The sequence below is a fragment of the Pseudopipra pipra genome, chromosome 2, assembly GCF_036250125.1.
Source record: "Pseudopipra pipra isolate bDixPip1 chromosome 2, bDixPip1.hap1, whole genome shotgun sequence".
Taxonomy (NCBI): Eukaryota; Metazoa; Chordata; class Aves; order Passeriformes; family Pipridae; genus Pseudopipra; species Pseudopipra pipra.
In genome coordinates this window covers 29,224,905-29,241,814 of record NC_087550.1, presented here as the reverse complement: position 1 = coordinate 29,241,814, position 16,910 = coordinate 29,224,905, and positions in this window count along the sequence as shown.

The following is a 16,910-nucleotide window of genomic DNA, read 5'->3' as shown; positions in this document are numbered from 1 at the left end:
GGGAGAGGGGGCGTATTACATAATTAATCCTTCCAACTTCACTTTCCACAGCTCTATCTCCAGCCCACTGTTCTCACGTTTCTGTTTTGTTTTTATATGGAGGAGGTGACAAAATAATGCTGGTGTGTGGGTGTGTGTTGCTCGAAGGATTTCGAGGACCAGAACAGGATTGCTGCTCTCTGAACAGTTTGAAATTATTTCCTCTGGGGGTGCCAATGGAGACCTGAAGAAGAGGTTTGAAAAATTACTTCTGATGCATATTTTAAGGACATAGCCAGCTCAGATGCTTCATCAGTAACAGATTATGATAGATCTGGGGTTTTGAATTTTTGTCCCTTGCAGCCTATTTTAATATCTTTCAATTAGAGTTTATCCTCAGCTGACCTCTGGAATACTGACATACCATGAAGTACTGCCAAAAAACAGGAGGTCCCTGGGCACAGAGGAGGTAGAAATATTCCTGGGGGTGGGGGAATGAAAATAGAGTACGTCAATTAGAGTAGAGAGCAAAATTATTCTCCTGCCGCATGAGGATGAGGAGGTGGGGCCAACAAATTAAATTAGCAAATTTCTCCCTTTTACTTGAATGACCCTCACAAATTCTTGCTCAGACACAGATCAGTAGGTATGCAATAGATTCAGGAATTTGTATTAAATCACATGAAAGTAAGAAACCTGGGGAAGCAGAAGGTGTGTGGTGTGCTGAAATGTCAAGTGACAATGACAGTATGCCATGTAGGGTACAAGGGTACCATATGAAATGGTTTCAGAATATGAGAGTATGTTATAGACATACATGCCATACAGTTTGAGACTGGATCTCTGCGCGATACTTTGCAGAGCCATTCAATCATTCAGTTTTTCACAAGCTTCTGATTTCCCCCTATTCCTTTCATCTCACATATATTTTAGCATTTCAAGTTCTTTCATTAGCTCCACACCACTGCTAATTTTTTCAATAATCATCCATATCTCCTTTGTTTAAATAGTAGAATTTAGTTTCACACCTTCTAGGCGTGAGGCTCGAGGCTCAAATAATGACAGAAATGGAAGCAGGCTATCTCCACTTTTCTTTGGGACATTCACAGAGCTCTCAAGGGTCTTAAAACCCTTCAAACATGAAAACCTGTACAGTTATTGCTGAATATTTCAAAGCTACCCTCTAAGTCTTGGGCTATGGACACCTTTCTCATCAAGTACTTCAATTTCTAGGTGGAGGAATAAGTGAAAAATAATCTGAGATAAAAACTTAATGTCTCTGCAATCTTTGTCACAATGTTTTTCTCTGCTATGGTGTGAGTATCTGGTGGTTAGTGGGTGCATGAATTTTTAGTCAGCATGCATTTGGACTAACCTGCATAGTTTTAGTGTGTCTTTTCTATTTTCAGGTGATATACACAACTAAACTTAGTCTAATTTAATATTTTAAAATAAACTAGTGTTCTATATAGAGAAAAAGAATTAGATTTTGCAAAACTACTCCAGAACATATTTTCCAGTTTTCTCTGACAGCTGGGTTTGTATTTCTGGTACAGCTCAATCACTCTTTAGTCAGCTAAATGAGGCATCAGATTTTCAGAAGCACTCGGCAACCAGCAAAACTGGCAGGCATAGATTTAATATATCCTTCCCTCTTCTGCTTCAGATACTGCATGACTTACTCTGGCACCTATTCTTGTCCTCCCCCATCTCTTTGTCAACACAGATGATACCTGACTGCTCATCCTTGAACGTGGTGCTGATGTTTTACAGATACTAGGAAAACCTTCCGGTCTTATAGTTTCCAGCATGAGGTTGAATGTTTTGGTCCTGAACTCCTTTGGGAACCTGCCAGATGGTTGGTGTCTTCACTCCTTTTATGTTCTATATGTGATTGAGGAAACTACTTTGAAAACACACACACCATTTGCTCTAATCTGCTTTATTCCAAAGGGAAAATGGTTTGTCATACAGGACTTTTTTTTTTTTTTTAATCAGCTATAGTTAGAAGTATTCCTTGTAGCATCTTTTAACATACTCAAACCAGTTTGTTCACACATACAGATGTCTCTGTGCACAAAGATACTCAGTCCTTCAGTTTGAATATGAGTCTCAGTGCAAGCTCTTGTTGATACTGAAATTCACAGCAACACTGAACTGGTGAGCTTACATACTGTTTAGCGGACAAATTCCACTCTCACCATGTGAATGCAAATGTGAACGCGTTTGTAACAGAGTCAGATGGCAAAAGCATCTTCTGAGTTTAAATATATCATGTATAAGTACACGTGAAGGTCACAAAGTATTAGAAATTGAGTGGAGTGGTGCTAAAGAGAAAGTGGAAAGGGAAGTATTTATTACTTCAGACCTCCAATAATAGCAGCTGTGGTTGAGACTGCTGTGCTACTCGCTGAGTGTGGCAATAATACTGTGCCGGCCCTCAGAAAATTCAGACTTATTGCCAGCTTTGTCATTAGCTTTGGATGAAATCCAAATGTCTGCATTTGAGGTGGGGTAATCCTGTGCATGAGTACAGACTGAGAAATTGCATAGCAGTCCTGATGGAAAGCATCCGGGGGTTATGGGGTGGAGGTGTATCTAGGCTGAATATGACTCATCGTGCTTTCTCACTGCATGAGAGGCAAACTGTATAATTATCTACATTAAATGGAAAGTGGCCATTAGAATGAGGGAAGTATGGTTCTCTCTCTGCTTGGCACTGGTGAGACTGCATCTTCGATTCTGCGTCCTGAGCTGGGTCCCCTGATTCAAGAGGGAGGCTTATACATTGGAGATTGTTCAGTGAAAGACTACTACAATGGTCTCTTAGGACACCAACCTCTGAGGAGAGTTGGGTATGTCAGGTTTGGAGAAGAATAGATCAAGAGACACCCAGTAGTGGCTTATGACTGGCTTTAAGTATTGGAACTAAGACGATCCATACTCCCTTGGTACAGTCAGATCATTTGAAAAAGGGCAGCAGCTGCAAGTTGTTGCTTTAGAAGTTCAGATTCATTATTAGCCAAAGAGTGTTCATCCACATAAAAATACCTAACTTTTCTTCATGCTTTATGAAGAAAAGTTTTTTATTGTTTTGTTTTGCTTGTTTGGTTGGTTAGTTTGGGGTTTTTTTGTTATTTTGGGTTTGGTTTTTTTTTGTTGTTTTGGTTTTTTGTTTGTTTTGAGGTTTTTGGTTTGTTTGTTTGTTTGGGGGTTTTTGCAATTGAACATATGACCCTGAGTATAACAGCAGCAAAATAGGTGATCTGCTAAAGATATAGCTAAGGACATGCACGAACAGAACATTTTTTCCTTTGATAAAAATTTTCTCCTCAAAATATTTTTTTTGAGAAGAAGATGGAAGGCAATTTCTGTTGTGATGATTCCAATTGAAGTAGGTAAGAGTTATTCCAAACACTGATAATCTGGCATAATTTCAAGAAGGAGGCAAACACAGTGCTCCAGTTGAACAATGGACAGGAAATAAAAGGACGAATAAGGAGAGCAAAAGAAATATCAATAAGGAAGGAAGTCAGGTGGAAGACTAGCAAAAGAAGACTGGCAGAAAACATGAAAAACTGTGTAGCAAGGTTCTGCATAGGGAAGCGTAGGGTAGCCATGGAAGGCAAAGAAAAGCAGACATGAAATGCTGAAGACAGGAGAAATTTAAATAAAATATCACTTTGTGTCACAGGTCATATAGCCTGGATCAATGTTAAACTGTTGCATTTATTACACTGCAATGTTCTGTCGTATAAAACAGAGTCCTTTCACTGGGTATTCCAAGCCCTCCTGTCATCCTCATTTCTATAGTATTGGGCATCTCTTCCCCAATTTACAGGTCATAGGGGAGATTAGGCCAGGAAATTTCATCTGTGTTAATATTTTGCATCTTGATGAAAGGAAGAAGACAGGCCATAATCAGCCTGGAAAAGGCTTCTTCCCTTCTGTTTGACCTCAGACTTCAGCAGAAAAGACTGAGTGTCACGTGCCTTTGTTATTTGTTTGTTTAGAAAAGTGGGGAATGGCTTTAGACAGAGACTGGGAACAACTCTTGAGCTATAGATCCACTTCCTAGTTTAATTAGAAAACATTGCAGCAAAAATCTATTCTTACTCCAATATCCTCACCAAATTTTGTTTGCTTTCTGATCAAAGGAAAACATTTCGAAGGATCCTTTTGTCACTTTGCATTGTTCCTTATTGCTCAGGAAGTCCCAATGATTTCCTTTGCCTCAAACCATATGTTTGGCAATCTTTCCAATCTCTTAATGTGTCTTCTATTCCTACTATGTCTCTCAAAGTTGTCAGCAGTTCAAATATTTCTCTTATTCCTGCAATTTGCCCATGTTCATTCTGAAGATTTTGAAACTGAATTTTAATTGACACCATGGTTTTAAAGATCTTATTTAATTTATGCTGTTCCTTCATGATCATTTAGCTTTCCTCAGTAACTTTTTTCCCCTGTATATTATCTTCTTATCCTTCTTCATGAACACTCCATATTCCAGCCTTTTCCTGGGAGTCATTGCAGTTTTAAAACACTGGTCCTAGGTTTGAGTGAAGAAGAGTCTATCAGAAGCTAAACTGGCCTGAGATACCCACTTCCACAAGCCAAGAATATATGTCCAGGGCTCAGATAATTCAGGGTTAAATTACAGACACGTTGTCATGAATGAGCCCTTAGCCATGCTTACAAATAATGAAACACCAGAAACTATCTCTGCAAGGATTCATCACCAGAATTTTAATTTTTTTCTCTAAGATTGTAGACTTCATTTTATTTAACAACAGAAGATCTATTTTGCAAACTGAAAACTTTATCTAAGTTTAACCCAAATGCTCCTTCAATTTTTTTTTTTTCGCTGTGAGTGCTAAACTCTAAAAAATTTGAAACTGGGTCAGTCGAAGTCCTATTCTGACAACTTCTATAAAGGCCACCAAAGTGGGTCTCCAGTCCTCTGTGGATTAAAGGAGCTAAGCAGGCCATTGAGAATTGTGATTACTACAACGATGGAGATAAATGGACATAAATGTCATGAAATGTTATATGCTGACCTCATTCAGTTCCTACTCAACCTTTTGAAGAATTACAAATCATGCACTCAGAACAGACGACAAAATACTTCTGAAGTTTGATGTCAGAGTTATCCTAAATTTAAGAGGTGCCTAAGAAATATTATGCAAAACTTGTAAGAAAAACAGGGGTATACTGGAGTGAGTTCACTGAAAGGGCCACAACAATTATTAAGTAACCAGGGAGCTCTCTCATATGAAGAGAGGTTGAGAGTGCTTGAAGAGAGAGGGTGTAAAGAAGATGAAGCCAGACTTCTCAATGGTACCCAGCAGAAGGACAAGAGGAAATGGGCACAAACTGAAGTATAAAAGGACATAAAAAAAAAAAATTAAAAAAATCCTTTTTTTACTGAGAAGGTGTCCAAAGACATCTTGGAGTCTTCTTCCTTAGATGTATTAAAAACCTGGCTATAAATGGCCCCAAGCAGCTTGCTGCAGTTGACAATCTTGAGTGGGGGTTGGACTACATGATTTCCTGATGTCTTTTCTAACTTCAACAATTCTGTGATTCTATGTTATTCTAGAAGATCTATGAAAATCACATAGACTATTCTGGCAAATCTGGCCAATAGGCATCTGTCTTCTTGCTTTCTCTTCCATATTACTTATGAAGCCTTGAAAAGATTATACATGTATAGTCTTACATCAAGGTGATTTGATAAGTGCAACCAATAATTTCACAGAAAAAATATGCTGAGAGAAGTGACAGACTGTTGTTTGCATTCTATTCTTAAGTGCTCACAGGAGACAGAAGGTGTGTAATGTTGTTTGAAGAGCTAAATCTCTTTATAATGCCATTACCCATAAGCTATCAATGGGTAGAGAACATTGGTTCTTGGCACACAGTTTATCAGAAAGAAAGGGAAGTAATACTCTCAGAATCATGAACCCATGTTTACTGAAAAGAAATGCAAATCACTAGCTTCTCTTTTCACTTTCTGTTCTTGTGTGATAGCTTTAAGAAACTTTCCTATCTGAGAAAAACTACCTTCTGCCTTATATTGTTTTCTGGAATCTGAGGTGAAATTTCTACCCTTAGAGATCCTCTCCTTTTTCATCTGCTCTGCTTTTCTCTACTGGATTATAGTATGCTTAGCAAGTCTGAGGTGAAGACCAGATATGTAAAAATGTCACTATTCATTCAAACAAGAGGTTTTCTTGCTTTGAAACTATCAAATCTTAGTTGTTTCTTTGCTTCTCAGGATACTGTCTGTGCTTAAACTTTTGAATTGCTATGTTACATGGGGTTAGAGGAATTTATCTTGAGTACAGATAAAGTTGCAACAATCCAAATTACACCCCTTTTTTGTTTCTTTGCTCAATAGCAGGCATTCCGTCATCGTGGTTTCTGTCACTTTCTGTTTTTCAGAAAATGGTAGAGGCATTTATTTGCCTTCTTCAGTAATACACGTAACACTTTGGGAGCACTCCCATAAAGCATTTTAACTGAAAGAGCTATGAAAATCACTTAGATGTCTCTGTCAGGTCTGGCAAATAGCTGTCTGTCTTCTTGCTTTCTCTCCCATAACTGTCTTAGGGAGTAAGTAATTCTGCTACATGTCTCACATTTTCCTGTAGTGAGCAATTTTCTTCAAACACATGCACATGTGTTCAGCCGTCACTGTCGACAAGCAACCAACTGCAACTATGATAGTGGGTTGGCATTTTTTTCTTCCCAGTTTGGTATTTTCCTTCCTCTTCCATTAAGGAAAATTGCCAAAATGCTGCTGACTCCCTCTAAAACATAAAAAATAAGAAAGTCTGGTCAGTATTGTGTGTATTTCAGGAGCTGAGAACAATGTAGCCCATTTTCCAGAAGTGTCTAGAACTTAGTAAAAGTGAGGTCATACCTCTTTAGAACATCTCTTGATGATGGTCCCCAATAAATTAAATACATTCAGGCTTTGGCCAGGTTATAGTATGGAGTCAGCACTCTGAGGTGCCTAAGATGATGATTTTTCTGGCTGCAAGTAGAGCTCAGCCTCCTGGGTTATTGATCTGGTAGTGGACTTTGGCAACTGCTGTGGTTCTGGACTTTGGCACAATCTAGAGATTCTGCTAGTTCACCTGTGGTCTTGCCAGAGAGATCAACTTACTTACACTAAACTCTCCATAACAGGTATAATCGTGTGACCTAGGTGTTAATGGTGCCCATCTTCTCTCTTTCTTCACACTAGATAAAATAGAAGGGGTATAAACAAAAGAGCCAGTATTGGGAATTACATGAACTTTATATGTGGTGTACTTGTATATTCTTTCAGGGTAAAAAACATTTTGTGAGCAGTATGTAACGGCTTTGCTTGTAGAGTTCAGAAATCTGCTTGATATAATAAAAACCCTCTGGAAATACAGATGTATTGAGCATAATTTTTTAAGTTAGAGAAATCAGTGTAGCAGAGTTGTTCACAGTTTCAGTGGCAGTGAAAGCTTGTTCTGAGCAGGAAAGCGGAGCTAGAACTTAGCTAATACTACTAAAGGTGAGGTAAAACTTCCTTAAGGAAAGACTTTCTGACACTAGTGGTTTTTGTTACAGAAGTGGCCTAGAGGAGCCCATCAAGCTTGAAACCCCATTTTTCTAGGTATTGCCTTTCACTTCCTGCTTTGGTATTTTGCCACTAAGTTGATGAAAGCAAAGCATTATTTCCCCAATTCTTGCTTTACACTTGTGCCATGGAGCTCGAGTGAATTACATGAAACATAAAATAAATTCCAGGATGGCTGGGCCAGAGCCAGTTTTCAGGTCTATTTCAGTAGCTGACAGGATCTTTCTGTCCGTAAATCTAAGAATTGGCATGCTGGAAAAAACTTGAAATGAAATTCAAGCTGCTCGATCAAAACAGTACATAATTAAAATGGAGGATTTAGAAAAAAAATAATGCAGAATTAGAACCTTTCTTGTGACTAAGCTAATTGGTGTGTTCCATTCCTTTTCATTAGGAATGCTACCTACTTCAGCGTGGAAACAACAATAATAGAATGGATGAATTTAACAAGAAGGGTAAACCACTGCAACTCAAATTAAAATATTCTAATCTTTAGTGCAAGAGGTTTGACAAAATATGTCATTTCTTAATGACAGAAAAAAATAAAGTGGCACATTCTCTCCCTTGCACTTAGTATGTTCTGCAAATAAATAAAAATTATGATGTATGTGTAGTATATCCATGTGTGTACAGCTTTCAAAGAATTACCAGCTCAGTGAGGAGAGAAAAGGAAACTACAGCAATCTAAACCACAGATTTACATTATAAGCAAATTTAAGGCATGTTTTTAAAATGGCATCTGAAAGGTCATGCTCATTTTGTAAGAGTATGAGCTCAGGAGGAATTTGAGCTGTTCTGTCTTTTGCTGTCAGGATAAATAAAAAAACAAACTTCAATAACCTTAAGCATAATGAATCCTATAATGATCCCTACAAATTATAGTCAAACAAGAGTATAAACCTTGAAGAATATTTTTAATGGGAAAACATATTGAAGTTTTTAAATCCTATGTTAGAAATACATACATGGTGCATTTTGAGGTGTGGATAAGCAGCTAGCTGATGGTGGTACATGCCTTATCTTATACATGCCTTATCTTGTACAGGCCTTGTGTTGTACATGTTTAGAGATAATATAAAAGTCTCCCTAAGTGCAAAGTATTATTTAAAGCACTTCTTATATGTGACACAAGAATGGCAGAGACCACCTGGATTATCATTTCAGGCAGTGTATTGGGACATCATATCAGGTATTACAGTGATATTTGTAGTATCATTGCATCATATTAGTGGTATTATCATGCAAACACCTATAAACTGCAAATTTATATTATACTAATAATCCCATGCACTGCAAACCAAACATTTCATTATCCAGTACAACCTTAAAATTTGCAGTAACAAAGAGGAAGAAGTCCTCAAACTTTGTGATTTGCAAAAGGAAAAGAGCTAAAGAAATTGAGGGCATTGTCAAGTAGAGAGCATTGTCAGGTACAGTAACCTAGTCATGGTTACTCCCTAGAGCTGAATGTATTTCATATATTTTTAGATTAGATTATTTTTAAATGATTTTGTCTCTCTGAGTGATTATTTTTCCTCTCTGGCATATCTAATAGCTGTTGTATCTTCAGTACAAATATAGTAGTGAAAGACACAAAAATTCAAACATCTGAAAACACCCCAAAAGAAAACCAGTCCTGAATGCCTCTTGTGGCAAAAATTATGGATTTTAAGTTTTAATTGTGATATGAGATTGAGCTTTGCATTTGATGTATAGTTTGTGACCACTGTAGAAGCCTTTGAAAACTATAAATGTACTAATAAGAATATTACAACATGGCTTGTTGCTGTGCTCTCAAGCCTGATCATCCTAACCTGTGAGCCATCAGTTCCATGTGTACTCAGAGCTAATTTAAAATAAGGTTGTTAAAGACTGACAGGTCTGTACATGTAGTGATGATGATTAGCATAGTGTAAGTACTGACTCTTACCTAGAAGTGTGTTGCTGGTGGATGAAGTTAGAAAAAAATTGGTTTTCCAGTTTAAAACTGGCCTTGTTTTCTCAGTTTTCTAAGCATTGCCATTCCAGCAATCTCTAATTCCCTAAGTGATATATAATATCTGGATACACTGATTTGTGACAAGTTACAGCCACAGTGTAGCTGTCTATCTTGGCTTTGTCAATGTGCATACTCAGCACAATCACTAATTCTCTGGGTGACTGAGGAACTCTACAGATAGATTCTGCTAACTGAGGCAACTCGTTTGAGACAATGGATTGACACAATATGAGGTGGTTGACCAGGTTCCTACTTGCCTTCACAACAAAAAATTTGACAAACCATTGCAGAAGCTCTCCAAGTGGGAATTTCAGACAGTCCTGGAGGTTTCCCCAGGCAGTTCTTGCTGTGCATAAGCTAATTGACAGGCACTGTTGTGTCAGAGGTGCTTCCCCATAGCTGGTGCTGCAGAATTGACCAAACTGTACATAAATACTTGTAACTACTTTTTAGAACTGTTCTTGCAGTTACAGAAATGGTCAAACAAAACACTTCAAAACAAGACATCTGGACCACATTTACACACATAATACTGTGTGCCAGCTCTGTTATAAGAATCCAGCAGACCAGCAGTTCAGTGAGTCTCATTTGATTCAGCTGAAGATGCTTTTGCAAAAACGGTTGCAACAGAGACTGACAGTGTCACTATCCAAATACAGCTGACCAACCTGTTTGAGAGATTGATTTCCTACGTATTATCTTATGTGAAAAATCCAAATAAATATATGTATTTTTTAACAAACAATATGTATTATGAGTGTCTGTGCACCCATTCTAGTGTACATCACCTCCAATGGAAGGTTCAAAATGGGAAACTGACAGAGGGGGAATATGCGGGGTCGAAACCTCAGGAGAAATGGGGACTTGGCTCAGAAGCAAACTTTCTTACAGGGAGGTAAATCCCTGCTGAGCTAACGTGACTAGAATAATTAGACAGGGGTTGAAGGCCCAGAGTTTGACATTTGATATACTGCTATGAGGTTGCTAGGGATGTAACTTTTATTAGTTAAAGTGCAATTAGACAGGTATTATGAAACACATGTAACTGGAAGAACTATCAGAACTTAACTATTCAATGATATTTGTCTGGCAACCCACTGCACTGATCAATGTAGAGCACCTCAGAGCAGTCCATCAATAATAAGGTTAAAAATCCAGAATTTGCTCATGCACCTCATCCTGAAGGGGAGAATTCTACCTTCTTGAATACCTAACTCGGGAGCCACCTCCAGGGACACCTGGGAACAAGCTCACATGGCCGGAACAGATACTCTTAACAGCCTACTCCTCCAGAACACTGACAGTCAGCTGCTGTTCTTGTAATCAAGGAAAGGAGAAGTAGAAACAAGCACTGCTCTGTAACATTGCAGTGTTTTATGCATTAGTAACCACTCTTTCACAAAGGCAATAAATACCAAACTCCTTCATATGGATCCAATTATTGCATAATAATTGCAGAATGCTTTAGTCTGTCCTCATTTAAAGTGCAACAAATTTCCATGCTCTGCGTTCTGGGGAAGCGACAAGTTGGGATTGTTTTGTTTTGTTTTTGCAAAATGTGCAAACTTTTTGGTGTAGCTCCATAGTGATCTTTTTAAAGAAGGTCTATTTTCCAGAAAGACCAGCAATTACTTCCATTGGGAATCCTACTTCAACATCACAAAGATCAATTTGAGAGTGCATGTCAGAGTGGAACAGTGGCACAAGAGATTATCAGAGGAACAGGAGTTTTAATCCCTAGATCACAGAGCCAGAAATTTGCTGAAGCTGGTAGTTATAGAAATAATTCTCTTCTAATGAGGATTTACGTGAACCAGTGTCTGAAAAGATTTGGTGAGCTCAAACTGCAGCTCAACATGGCATTTTTCTCAACAGCAATGCTGGTTGCTCATTGTTGCATTTTTTTTGTTTGTTAGACCACTTGTCTGTGTGGATGCAGGTTGATTCAGACCCGGGCAATGACTAGAATTACAAAACCAATCTTTTTCCTTTTCTTGGGGGTGTGACATTGTTCTCTTGAAGGGTTTATTTTTATTGCATTTCATTTACTAAACTAATTTACTGCATAATTGAAGAAAGAGCTGAACTAGCACAGTTTTGGGGCTGTTGCAGGATAGATCCAAAAGGCAAGGTATAGAAATTTTGCCTTTAGTGCTGAGAGAAACGTGACAGCTTCAATCCTCTGTTTATAGTGGAGGTAGTGGCTCATTAATGCCTGTACCAGCAATTTTGGTAAAGTCTCTTCAGCTGCTCATACCACAGACAAATAGGCCCCTCCAACCTGTGATCTGATTCCAGTTGCTACCCTCAGGATTTCATGCCAGAACAGTGGGGCTAATGAGTCCCTTGGGGCAGCTACAAGATAGGGTGTCCCTATCACAAGAGTCACTTGTAGAGAAGGCCTTTATTGGATTGCTGGCTCTCCCTTCCAGAGAGGCCAGAGGCTGTGGTGAGCACCCACTATACTTGACTAAGACTTCCATGCTAGAATAAATCTACACATTCTCACAATCAGCACTTGTTTTATTTACCACTAATCTTGTATTATTAATTGTAGTAATCACTTACTGAATCTGCAACTTACAATATCTTGAGGGGATCAAGGGCTGGAACGTAGTGATCCCAGCTCAAAGGGCATTGAGCTTCCAGGCTGGGCATGGAGGCAGCACAGCCTCAAGGGGAATGGAGCACGATGCTGGCCTACCAGGCATAGGAGCTGTGGGGGACTGGCAAACCACACCAGCATGCTCGGCTCCAGAGGAGGGGTGACCTCAAGGGAAATGGGGCACCACACCATGCCCTGAAAACAAGGCAGTCTCAAAGGGAACTAGCCCACCTGCCAGGCCAAGGAGACAGGGCAGCTTGTCCAGAGCCAAATTCATCTGGCAGCCTTGAGAGGAATAGGCCTCCATGTGGGGCTCCAGAAGCAGAGCAACCTGGAGGGAATCAGACCTCCTTGCTAGACTCTGGAGGTGGGGCAGCCTGGAGTGGTGGAACTCAATGCTGGGCATCCTGAGTGGGAGCAGGACACCACTTCAGCCTAACAGACCCCAAAGCAGGGCAGCTAAGAGGGAACGGAACCCCTGCCAGGCTGGGTAGCCCAGAGAGAAGCAGGGCACAATGCTGAGCCCTGGAGGTGGGATAGCCTGAGAGGATCAGGAAGCGGGGTGGCCTCAAGGGGAGCAGGGCACCATGCTGCCTCACTATGCCCAGGAGTTACAGTGACCTCAGTGAGAGAGGGGCAATGTGCTGATCTGCTTGGTCACAGAGGCACAGCAGCCTTGAGGAGAACAGGGTAAAACCATCCCCTTCCAGACCCCGCAGACATGATGAGCTTAATGGGAGTAGAGCACTATGTTGGCCCAAAATGCTCAGTCTTGAGGGGAGAGGGGCACCACAACAGGCCACTGGCTCTCAGAGGCAAAGTGGTCTGCAGGGCAACACAGTACCTTGCTGAGCTTCCATGGACACAAGACACTCTGACCTTGTGGGGAGCAGGGTATCACACTGGTCTTCCTGGTCCTACAAGTGGGGAGCCAATCTTATAGTCGGAGTTGAGTTTGTTCTTAATTACATGAAGGGGAGTTTAGAAGGATGATAGAGCAAAACCCTTCTCAGTTAGAGTAGATGGACCAAGGGGCTATGAATTGCTCGGGAATTTCCCCAGACTTGGGAAAAGCTGGTTTTACCTTAGAGGAAATGAAAACTTTCATTGAGTACAGCACTAGAAGATGTCACTCAGAGAGCCTGGGTAATCTCCCTTGTCTGATAACTTTCAAGATTCGGGTATGCAAAGCCAGTCACCTCATACAGTGTTGGCAACAGTCCCACTGCAATAATGAAATTGGGGTGGAGACCTCTGAGGTTCATTCCATTCACTGCATCTCTGGTTCTATAATTCTTGCATCATTAGTTGCTGTCTAAGTGCTTCTTTAGTTCACTGATTCTTCTTGTTATATAACATTTATTATTAGTGGCTTTGAGCTTAACATCTTCTTACTTGCATCACAAATTCTTAACAGAACACTAGTCCACTGAGCTTAGTATGCCATGAAAAATCATATTTAGTAGACAGAGGTATAAACAAATTTTGTTTATGAAATAAACAGAAATAACCAGAAAAACAAGTGGAAATACTTAATTTTTAAGTGTATATTTGAGTGAATCCTTTGAGTATTAGGAAGATCTGGGCTCCAAAAAAACAGTAATTGCACACTTTAACATCAGGGTTTGGTGCCATTTAATTTATGTGCCTAAGCATTCTTCCTGGTCCTATTCTTCTGAACTGAGGCTTAAAAAAAATTGTTAAGGATTAGGGGCTTTATTTTCTCCTAATCTATCATGAAGTAAGAATGATTTAGCAGGTTTTTTAGTGAGACACTAGTGGGCATCAAATCCATTGAACACAAGACCAACTAAATAAATTGCCTGCAGAATGTATGTTAAAAGTATGGATAGTGTAATGAAACATATATTTCGAACTGTTCTAGTCATTTAAGAAACTGTTCTAGAATACCACAGGGAGTATCTCTTAAAATAGGGCTAATAAAGGGAGACACTCCAGTATGACTTTTCACTCTGGTTTCTTGACACAAAATATTTTAAAATTTGGATTTTGGTTGCAGAACATTTCAGTTTTAAAGGTTTCTATGTGAAAAGAGTAATCAGTTCCTACAACAGAACAAAAAATCTGCCAATCTCACTAATTTAGATTTAGGAGTTTTCTTTGCCAGGTTGCAGTTTATATTCCATATTGATGTCTTAAAACTTAGTATTTGCATTTTCATAACCAGACAAAAAACCCCTCTGTTGCTAATGTATGTTAAGTAATGGCAGTGTATATTTACCCCAAGAAATTATACCAGACCACTAAAACTCAATTCACAGAAGTGATGACAAGTCAGTTTGCACCTTAACAAGAGAACATCACAGTCTCAAAAGCAATGAAAAATTAACTCTCCTCAGAGTGCCACATGCACTGTGAAGTAGAGCTGTGTCATTCCAAATTGTATTATTTGTATAAATTGTATCACTATGATATTTTTCTTGATTAAATCTAAGCCAAGAGGATATGGTTTTATTGCTAAATGTTGATGCAGCTCAATTTTCACTCCCTTCAGCCCTGCCCCTCCTCTTTAAGACCTACTAGATATTTTTTGCTTGGTGTTGGCACCTGCTTCCTTCCTTTCCCCAAGTTACCCTTGTTCCACACAAAACCTCTTTCACCTGCTACAATTTCTGGTCCAAAGGTAAATGAGTGTGGGCAGGCTGATCTTGAACAGAAATTAAAGATGAACTACTTCAATCAAAAATAGATGTTGATTTACAGTCAATTGTAAATAAAAAGGAAACAAATGCAACAATCCTAATTAAACATGAAGGGCCTGATTCTCAGATCCCTTGAAATAAAGATCCATAGCATAAGCCAGGCAGCACCAGAGTATTTCAAAGACAGCACTCCCAAGGAATCACTACCATTTAAGCTAATAAGGGGAGGGCTACAAGAGCCTTCCATGAGAGAATGGTGGGAATACTTACTCTGTTTCAGGATTACACATTTTAACACAGTATTTTAAACAGTGAATACTGGTTACATAAGGACTCTTGCTTCATAGGGGAGATGAATGAATCTCTAACGATCTTAAAAATGACAAATTCATATTTCTTTCTTATTTTGATTATTTCACTTTTTTACCTAGACAGCTTTAAATTCCAAGAAATCTGTTTTATCTATTTATTGTGTCATATTAAAATCTGTCCTAGAGAATGCAGACTGATTGATGTTGCCATTAGGCATGGTAGATCTCTGTTTTGCTGATATGAAAGGGCTTAGTTCTGGGAAGGTTTTTTTTCCTAAGAAATCTCAATGGGAATATGTGTTTGAATAAATAAAAAAAAAGGCCTAAAAATAAATTTAAGACTTGTTTACCCTTTGAAAAAATGTAGATACTTCTGTCCCTTCTCTCTTTTAATTGTTCCTTAGTCAAGCAAGGCATATTTATATCCTCCTTCACATATTCTTTTCCCATAAATTAATCCCTCCAAACGGACTCATCAGATTTTTTTTCTTTTTCTCCCTTCAAACTCATCCTTTATGGGATTATCTGTCTTTAAGGACTCGTCTGGTAGTGCCCGTAGGACAATTCTGTTCGCTTCAGGGAGAGAGAGACTACTGCCATGTGTTAACAAAGTTCAGTTCCATGGGCCTTTTGTGCTGGCATATTCCTTTAAAAATTTGTCTGATCTCTAATTCTTCATTTTAGTATTCCTGAATTTAATACTGTTAAACATTTTTTTCTGAATATTTCCAATCACATATCTGCCTCTCTGAAATCTTTTCCTTAACATACTTCTAAAAACTTTAATTCCCTTTAATGTCTTCTGGTTTTATCAATATTTTGCAACACCTTATAAAATAGACTTACTTTGGAATTTGACCAAATCTATTAACCCTTTTCATACAAACATAATCAAGGATAATGAAGAATATAAACACAGTAATGAAAATAAAGTAACTCAGAGACTCCTTTAGTGATCCTTAACTTTGTCACATTTCATTTTAGAGCCTCTTATGTTTCCTTCCCACACTATTACAGTGCTTCCTTTCTATATTTTAATCTCCATTTGAATGGAAATTTGCTTCTTAAATAAGAATGGTGCAGAAAAATCTACCTCAGAAAGAAAATACAGAGAAAAATTCTAGAATCCTAAGGGTTCTACACTCTACTTCTAGTGATAAAGCTTTGCCAACCAGTGCTAGTCCAGTGAGCTGGGAAGCTATAAATGAAATTTCTCTCAATACTTTCATGGGAGCGAGATGACATATTGGTGATTGCCCTTCCCAGGTCTTCAAAATTTGTAACTTGTAGATTTGAGTTTATGATTTCAACAGGGGGAGCTTAGCAATACTTCCACTGTGTGCTAAGTGCTAAGGAGAGCTTTTTCTTCCCCCAGTTTGAACCTGCATTACAGTGCACTAAAAAGGGTCTCACTGCTGTCTCGCTTTAAGTATTCATTGAATACTCTAGGCTGGGACAAAACCCAATCTCCTCCCTTTTTTTCATGTCAGAATTCATACCTTACTGCAGGTGAGTGAGCAAACATGAATTTTAAAGGAATTAATATGCAGTTCTGCTCTAGAAATGGCTATCGGAAAGTTGCTTTTTCATAGCATATTCTTCCTGAGGATGTTGCAGGAAAGAATGGGACTGTGACACATAAAAGGCATAGATGCAAAATATAAAGCACATGGAAGATTATCAGATTCTCAATTCCTGAGACTCTTCAAGTCCCTGTGTCAGAATCATTAATGCC